This window comes from Salmo trutta, chromosome 11, assembly GCF_901001165.1.
Source record: "Salmo trutta chromosome 11, fSalTru1.1, whole genome shotgun sequence".
Taxonomy (NCBI): Eukaryota; Metazoa; Chordata; class Actinopteri; order Salmoniformes; family Salmonidae; genus Salmo; species Salmo trutta.
In genome coordinates, this window is record NC_042967.1 from 22,893,619 (window position 1) to 22,903,509 (window position 9,891).

Below are 9,891 nucleotides of genomic sequence, written 5' to 3' on the forward strand. Positions count from 1 at the left end.
ATGATGGACTTATCCTTTCTGATCCCACTGTTCCTTCTGTACTAAGTTTGTGTGTACACTGTGTGTGTAATGTCGCCATGTTCCTAGGAATATAATGTAAAAGCCTTCTCTGGATTAGATATCCCCATCCCACAAACACACACACAAACACACACACACACACACCCACCCACACACACACACACACACACACACACACGAGACAAAACAACTGGACTGAACGATGTGACGATGTTCACAACAACGGATTAAATTCCAAGATTAAAACAATACCACTCCTCCTTTATCTCTGTATGTTAATCTCTCTCTCTCTCGTCTGATTAAATTGATAAGTAGTGTTTTGTATTGTCTCTAGATATATTTGACCTTCTTGTCTCTTTCTCACCCTGCATTTTGTGAAGTCCACAGTTCCAATATTGTTTTGCAGTACAACCTGGCAACAACACAAAAAGATAATTATTTGTCAAATCAAATGAAAATCAAACCAAATGTTGTTTATCACATGCTCCGAATACAACTGGTGTCGACTGACCGTGAAAAGAACCTTTCCCAACGATAGAAACTGAAATAGTAACTAACACAAAACGAAATGCACAAGAATGGAGCTATATACAGGAAGTACCAGTACCAGATCAATGTGGAGCTATATACAGGGAGTACCAGTACCAGATCAATGTGGAGCTATATACAGGGAGTACCAGTACCAGATCAATGTGGAGCTATATACAGGGAGTACCAGTACCAGATCAATGTGGAGCTATATACAGGAAGTACCAGTACCAGATCAATGTGGAGCTATATACAGGGAGTACCAGTAACAGATCAATGTGGAGCTATATACAGGGAATACCAGTACCAGATCAATGTGGAGATATATGCAGGGAGTACCAGATCAATGTGGAGCTATATACAGGGAGTACCAGTAACAGATCAATGTGGAGCTATATACAGTGAGAACCATTTCTAGATCAATGTGGAGCTACATACAGGAAGTACCAGTACCAGATCAATGTGGAGCTATATACAGGGAATACCAGTACCAGATCAATGTGGATCTACATACAAGGAGTACCAGTACCAGATCAATGTCGAGCTATATACAGGGAGTACCAGTACCAGATCAATGTGGAGCTATATACAGGGAGTACCAGTACCAGATCAATGTGGAGCTATATACAGGGAGTACCAGCACTAGATCAATGTGGAGCTATATACAGGGAGTACCAGTACCAGATCAATGTGGAGCTATATACAGGGAGTTCCAGTACCAGATCAATGTGGAGCTATATACAGGGAGTACCAGTAACAGATCAATGTGGAGCTATATACAGGGAATACCAGAACCAGATCAATGTGGAGATATATGCAGGGAGTACCAGATCAATGTGGAGCTATATACAGGGAGTACCAGTAACAGATCAATGTGGAGCTATATACAGTGAGAACCATTTCTAGATCAATGTGGAGCTACATACAGGAAGTACCAGTACCAGATCAATGTGGAGCTATATACAGGGAATACCAGTACCAGATCAATGTGGAGCTATATACAGGGAGTTCCAGTACCAGATCAATGTGGAGCTATATACAGGGAGTACCAGTACCAGATCAATGTGGAGCTATATACAGGGAGTACCAGTACCAGATCAATGTGGAGCTATATACAGGGAGTTCCAGTACCAGATAAATGTGGAGCTATTTACAGGGAGTACCAGTACCAGATCAATGTGGAGCTATATACAGGGAGTACCAGTACCAGATCAATGTGGAGCTATATACAGGGAGTTCCAGTACCAGATCAATGTGGAGCTATATACAGGGAGTACCAGTAACAGATCAATGTGGAGCTATATACAGGGAATACCAGAACCAGATCAATGTGGAGATATATGCAGGGAGTACCAGATCAATGTGGAGCTATATACAGGGAGTACCAGTAACAGATCAATGTGGAGCTATATACAGTGAGAACCATTTCTAGATCATTGTGGAGCTACATACAGGAAGTACCAGTACCAGATCAATGTGGAGCTATATACAGGGAGTACCAGTACCAGATCAATGTGGAGCTATATACAGGGAGTTCCAGTACCAGATCAATGTGGAGCTATATACAGGGAGTACCAGTACCAGATCAATGTGGAGCTATATACAGGGAGTACCAGTACCAGATCAATGTGGAGCTATATACAGGGAGTTCCAGTACCAGATAAATGTGGAGCTATTTACAGGGAGTACCAGTACCAGATCAATGTGGAGCTATATACAGGGAGTACCAGTACCAGATCAATGTGGAGCTATATACAGGGAGTACCAGTACCAGATCAATGTGGAGCTATATACAGGGAGTACCAGTACCAGATCAATGTGGAGCTATATACAGGGAGTACCAGATCAATGTGGAGCTATATACAGAAAGTACCAGTACCAGATCAATGTGGAGCTATATACAGGGAGTACCAGTAGCATATCAATGTGGAGCTATATACAGGGAGTACCATATCAATGTGGAGCTATATACAGGGAGTACCAGTACCAGATCAATGTGGAGCTATATACAGGGAGTACCATTTCCAGATCAATGTGGCGGTATATACAGGAAGTACCAGATTAATGTGTAGCCATGTACAGGGAGTAGCAGTACCAGATCAATGTGGAGCTATATACAGGGAGTAGCAGTACCAGATCAAGGTGGAGATATATGCAGGGAGTACCAGATCAATGTGGAGCTAAATACAGGGAGTACCAGATCAATGTGGAGCTTTATACAGGGAGTACCAGTACCAGATCAATGTGGAGCTTTATACAGGGAGTACCAGATCAATGTGGAGTTATATACAGGGAGTACCAGATCAATGTGGAACTATATACAGTGTGGAGCTATATAAAGGGAGTACCAGTACCAGATAAATGTGGAGCTATATACAGGGAGTACCATTTCCAGATCAATGTGGAGCTATATACAGGGAGTACCAGTACCAGATCAATGTGGAGCTATGTACAGGGAGTACCAGTACCAGATAAATGTGGAGCTATATACAGGGAGAACCAGTACCAGATCAATGTGGAGCTATATACAGGGAGTACCAGTAGCAGATCAATGTGGAGCTATATACAGGGACTACCAGTACCAGATCAATGTGGTGCTATATACAGGAAGTACCAGTACCAGATCAATGTGGAGCTATATACAGGGAGTACCAGTACCAGATAAATGTGGAGCTATATACAGGGAGTATCAGTACAAGATCAAGGTGGAGCTATATACAGGGAGTACCAGATCAATGTGGAGCTATATACAGGGAGTACCAGTACAAGATCAAGGTGGAGCTATATACAGGGAGTACCAGATCAATGTGGAGCTATATACAGGGAGTACCAGTACCATATCAATGTGGAGCTATATACAGGGAGTACCATATCAATGTGGAGCTATATACAGGCAGTACCAGTACCAGATCAATGTGGAGCTATATACAGGGAGTACCATTTCCAGATCAATGTGGCGGTATATACAGGAAGTACCAGATCAATGTGTAGCCATGTACAGGGAGTAGCAGTACCAGATCAATGTGGAGCTATATACAGGGAGTAGCAGTACCAGATCAAGGTGGAGATATATGCAGGGAGTACCAGATCAATGTGGAGCTAAATACAGGGAGTACCAGATCAATGTGGAGCTTTATACAGGGAGTACCAGTACCAGATCAATGTGGAGCTATATACAGGGAGTACCAGATCAATGTGGAGTTATATACAGGGTGTACCAGATCAATGTGGAACTATATACAGTGTGGAGCTATATAAAGGTAGTACCAGTACCAGATAAATGTGGAGCTATATACAGGGAGTACCATTTCCAGATCAATGTGGAGCTATATACAGGGAGTACCAGTACCAGATCAATGTGGAGCTATGTACAGGGAGTACCAGTACCAGATCAATGTGGAGCTATATACAGGGAGAACCAGTACCAGATCAATGTGGAGCTATATACAGGGAGTACCAGTAGCAGATCAATGTGGAGCTATATACAGGGAGTATCAGTACAAGATCAAGGTGGAGCTATATACAGGGAGTACCAGATCAATGTGGAGCTATATACAGGGAGTACCAGTACAAGATCAAGGTGGAGCTATATACAGGGAGTACCAGATCAATGTGGAGCTATATACAGGGAGTACCAGTACCATATCAATGTGGAGCTATATACAGGGAGTACCATATCAATGTGGAGCTATATACAGGGAGTACCAGTACCAGATCAATGTGGAGCTATATACAGGGAGTACCATTTCCAGATCAATGTGGTGGTATATACAGGAAGTACCAGATCAATGTGTAGCCATGTACAGGGAGTAGCAGTACCAGATCAATGTGGAGCTATATACAGGGAGTAGCAGTACCAGATCAAGGTGGAGATATATGCAGGGAGTACCAGATCAATGTGGAGCTAAATACAGGGAGTACCAGATCAATGTGGAGCTTTATACAGGGAGTACCATTACCAGATCAATGTGGAGCTATATACAGGGAGTACCAGATCAATGTGGAGTTATATACAGGGAGTACCAGATCAATGTGGAACTATATACAGTGTGGAGCTATATAAAGGGAGTACCAGTACCAGATAAATGTGGAGCTATATACAGGGAGTACCATTTCCAGATCAATGTGGAGCTATATACAGGGAGTACCAGTACCAGATCAATGTGGAGCTATGTACAGGGAGTACCAGTACCAGATAAATGTGGAGCTATGTACAGGGAGTACCAGTAGCAGATCAATGTGGAGCTATATACAGGGACTACCAGTACCACATCAATGTGGAGCTATATACAGGGAGTACCAGTACCAGATCAATGTGGAACTATATACAGGGAGTACCATATCAATGTGGAGCTATATACAGGGAGTACCAGTACCAGATCAATGTGGAGCTATATACAGGGAGTACCTTTTCCAGATCAATGTGGCGGTATATACAGGAAGTACTAGATCAATGCGTAGCCATGTACAGGGAGTACCAGTAACAGATCAATGTGGAGCTATATACAGGAAGTAGCAGTACCAGATCAAGGTGGAGATATATGCAGGGAGTACCAGATCAATGTGGAGCTAAATACAGGTAGTACCAGATCAATGTGGAGCTATATACAGGGAGTACCAGTACCAGATCAATGTCATCTTAAATCAGGAGGTGAAATGCAAAACTGACCTTGGATCATTAACTCTGGGATTGCTACATCTCTATCTGTATTTCAATGTAAAGCATCTCTTTAATAACACTTCCTGTTAACCCGACCAAGTGACCTCTCACCTATGATCAAGCTGTGCCCTCTATGTAGCCAGTTCAGATGCAGGAGGGGTTCACCGACACAGCTGATATAACCTAGAGGATTTAGGGAGAAGGGGGAGAGGGATGAAGTGAAGGAGAGAGACTTATTGTGTGTGTGTGGTCTCACCTGGTGTCCACACTAAGTGGCTACAGAGTACTGTATGCTGAAGAACAGACACATGAGGAACATGAGGACAAACAATAGAAGAGAATGTCAATAGAAGATACTGTATGTGACGCAGACACCTATCGGAGTGTACCTGAAACATTTAAATATAGAGGGCTATGTGTCTCACCACTTGGTTATTGCAAGGCTAACCCCCAGGGAAAGCATGACTTGGCAGCAACAGATAGTCCAGTGAAAATGGCTGTGTTTATGAGGTGTAAATCTGAAAATTAGCAGCTGACATCTTAAGGGTTTTTTAATTAATGCATGTGAGACAGGTTCCTTGTACAACAAGACAGGCAGAGATGGAGAAAAAGAACACAGAACAGTTTAATTACCTCTGGTTATGGACACTTTTGCCAGCAAAGTTTTCACGGCCTGTTCCTCGGACAGTGAACATCTGGCAATATCTACATTTTCGACCCCTTGGTCAGCTCGCTCTCTGAAAGTAAAGAAAACAGCTTATTTTCTATAGTAATAAGAAAACAATAACTGAGAAATGACCGTTCAATCTAAAGCAGCAGATGTCATTTGTAGGATACGTCAATACAGCCCAGTGCTGCTTACCTGAGATGCCATCTTGGTAGGTGTCCGCTTTTACTTCCTTTGTGTCGGAAAAAAAGTTGCTTTCAGAACAATTATTTTTGATTGAAAATAAAACAGGTTTTGCTCTCGACTAAAAGACACAACTCCATAGCATATAACAATTTGCCCGTGAATAACCACACCTTCATACAAACGTGCTACTATATGCAAAACTCTTGACGCTCAACTGAAGATGCAAGTTGGGAAGGAGGGCTAATAGATGAACAATATACTATTCAACCTTTATTAAAGAGTAGTCTAATAGCCGAGCTAGATGTGAACCCCCCACCTCTTGTCACAGACCAGATTTGCCCTAACGACCAAGTGGTAGCTTGCTACTCAATGTAATAAAGTAATGACTTATCAAATAAGTTACCTTACACGTTATGTTGGCTGACAATTTGTTAGCTAGGCTGTCCTTACAAAACACATAGCATATCATTACAGCAGTATGTACAGGTATGTTAGCTAGCTACCTAACGTCAGTAGTTATACATTAAACTTGCCAGTGTATTAGCTATAGGCTATCTAACTACCCAACGTTTATTGACTTGATTATTCTCGTCATTCTTAGCTTAGCTAAATGGTATAGTCGTTGTGCTTTCGTAAATTTGCTCTGGCTGTCTATAGACAATAGAACGAGTCAAAATTCACCCAATGCTGAAAACAGCTTTTAAGAACGTTGTCTAACTGGAACACTAGCGCGAGCCCATAGTAAATGAATGGGATCGAACGTTCACAGAGCCTGTTTTGACTGGACTGATGCTTAGATTTCCATAAAAATGTATCCCTTTTTATTTTACCACTACAATCAGTTTGTCGGACGAAACTGGAAAAACTACTTGTGTAGAAATTAAACATCCGCACCTCGATGGTGTCAAATGTGCTTTTGTCTGCGTAATGAGGAAATAGGGAAAGAATATAAACTTCTGACTATTTCTGGTCTAGCGATCGATGACAAACGAGCTCGCTGCACGGACATAATTACAAAGAGGAGATTCCCCTGATTAAAATGGTGCCCGAGTAACAGTTTTGCTTCAGTCCCTCTCCTCCCCCCTACCTGTGCTCGAACCAGGGACCCTCTGCATACATAGACAACAGCCACTCTCAAAGCATCGTTACCCATCGCTCCACAAAAGCCATGGCCCTTGCAGAGCAAAGAGAACAACAACTACAGGGAGGTCCAGCACCAGATCAACATACAGGGAGCACCAGATCAATGTGGAGCTATTTACAGGAAGTACCAGATCAATGTGGAGCTATATACAGGAAGTACCAGATCAATGTGGAGCTATTTACAGGAAGTACCAGATCAATGTGGAGCTATATACAGGAAGTACCAGATCAATGTGGAGCTATATACAGGAAGTACCAGATCAATGTGGAGCTATATACAGGGAATACCAGATCAATGTGGAGCTATATACAGGAAGTACCAGTACCAGATCAATGTGGAGCTATATACAGGGAGTACCAGATCAATGTGGAGCTATATACAGGGAGTACCAGATCAATGTGGAGCTATATACAGGGAGTACCAGATCAATGTGGAGCTATATACAGGGAGTACCAGATCAATGTGGAGCTATATGCAGGGAGTACCAGTACCAGATCAATGTGGAGCTATTTACAGGAAGTACCAGATCAATGTGGAGCTATATACAGGAAGTACCAGATCAATGTGGAGCTATATACAGGGAGTACCAGTACCAGATCAATGTGGAGCTATTTACAGGAAGTACCAGATCAATGTGGAGCTATATACAGGGAGTACCAGATCAATGTGGAGCTATATACAGGGAGCACCAGTACCAGATCAATGTGGAGCTATTTACAGGAAGTACCAGATCAATGTGGAGCTATATACAGGAAGTACCAGATCAATGTGGAGCTATATACAGGAAGTACCAGATCAATGTGGAGCTATATACAGGGAGTACCAGATCAATGTGGAGCTATATACAGGGAGTACCAGATCAATGTGGAGCTATATACAGGGAGTACCAGTACCAGATCAATGTGGAGCTATTTACAGGAAGTACCAGATCAATGTGGAGCTATATACAGGGAGTACCAGATCAATGTGGAGCTATATACAGGGAGTACCAGTACCAGATCAATGTGGAGCTATTTACAGGAAGTACCAGATCAATGTGGAGCTATATACAGGAAGTACCAGATCAATGTGGAGCTATATACAGGGAGTACCAGATCAATGTGGAGCAAAATACAGGGAGTACCAGATCAATGTGGAGCTATATACAGGGAGTACCAGTACCAGATCAATGTGGAGCTATATACAGGGAGTACCAGATCAATGTGGAGCTATTTACAGGGAGTACCAGATCAATGTGGAGCTATATACAGGAAGTACCAGATCAATGTGGAGCTATATACAGGAAGTACCAGATCAATGTGGAGCTATTTACAGGAAGTACCAGATCAATGTGGAGCTATTTACAGGAAGTACCAGATCAATGTGGAGCTATATACAGGAAGTACCAGATCAATGTGGAGCTATATACAGGAAGTACCAGATCAATGTGGAGCTATTTACAGGAAGTACCAGATCAATGTGGAGCTATTTACAGGAAGTACCAGTACCAGATCAATGTGGAGCTATATACAGGGAGTACCAGTACCAGATCAATGTGGAGCTATACAGGGAGTACCAGTACCAGATCAATGTGGAGCTATATACAGGGAGTACCAGTACCAGATCAATGTGGAGCTATATACAGGGAGTACCAGTACCAGATCAATGTGGAGCTATATACAGGGAGTACCAGATCAATGTAGAGCTATATACAGGGAGCACCAGATCAATGTGGAGCTATATACAGGGAGTACCAGATCAATGTGGAGCTATATACAGGGAGCACCAGATCAATGTGGAGCTATATACAGGGAGTACCAGATCAATGTGGAGCTATATACAGGGAGTACCAGTACCAGATCAATGTGGAGCTATATACAGGGAGTACCAGATCAATGTAGAGCTATATACAGGGAGTACCAGATCAATGTGGAGCTATATACAGGAAGTACCAGATCAATGTGGAGCTATATACAGGGAGTACCAGATCAATGTGAAGCTATATACAGGGAGTACCAGATCAATGTGGAGCTATTTACAGGAAGTACCAGATCAATGTGGAGCTATATATAGGGAGTACCAGTTCACTGTGGCACTATATTTACATTTTAGTCATTTAGCAGACACTCTTATCCAGAGCGAATTACAGTAGTGAATGCATACATTTCGTAAATTTTTTCGCCATACTGGTCCCCCGGGGGAATCAAATCCACAACCCTGGCATTGCAAACACCACACTCTACCAACTGAGCCACACGGGACCAGTTAAGAAACCTGTAGACTATATACTGTGTTAATATCCAGAGGGCTGGGCCTCCTAAGAAACCTGTAGACTATGTACTGTGTTAATATCCTGAGGGCTGGGCCTCCTAAGAAACCTCTTATGTCTTCTGGGGCTTCAACTGTAGACTATATACTGCTTGTAGACAGGCCTGTGACATAGATATGGGCATCTATATCCTAACCATCAGGCAGACCTAGGCCTGTGACAGAGCTATAGGCATCTATATCCTAACCATCATCAGGCAGACCTAGGCCTGTGACAGAGATATAGGCATCTATATCCTAACCATCAGGCAGACCTAGGCCTGTGACAGAGCTATAGACATCTATATCCTAACCATCAGGCAGACCTAGGCCTGTGACAGATATATAGGCAACCCCAATGATAATGTTGAGAAATGTGTTCTCTCGCTTCCATCTAGG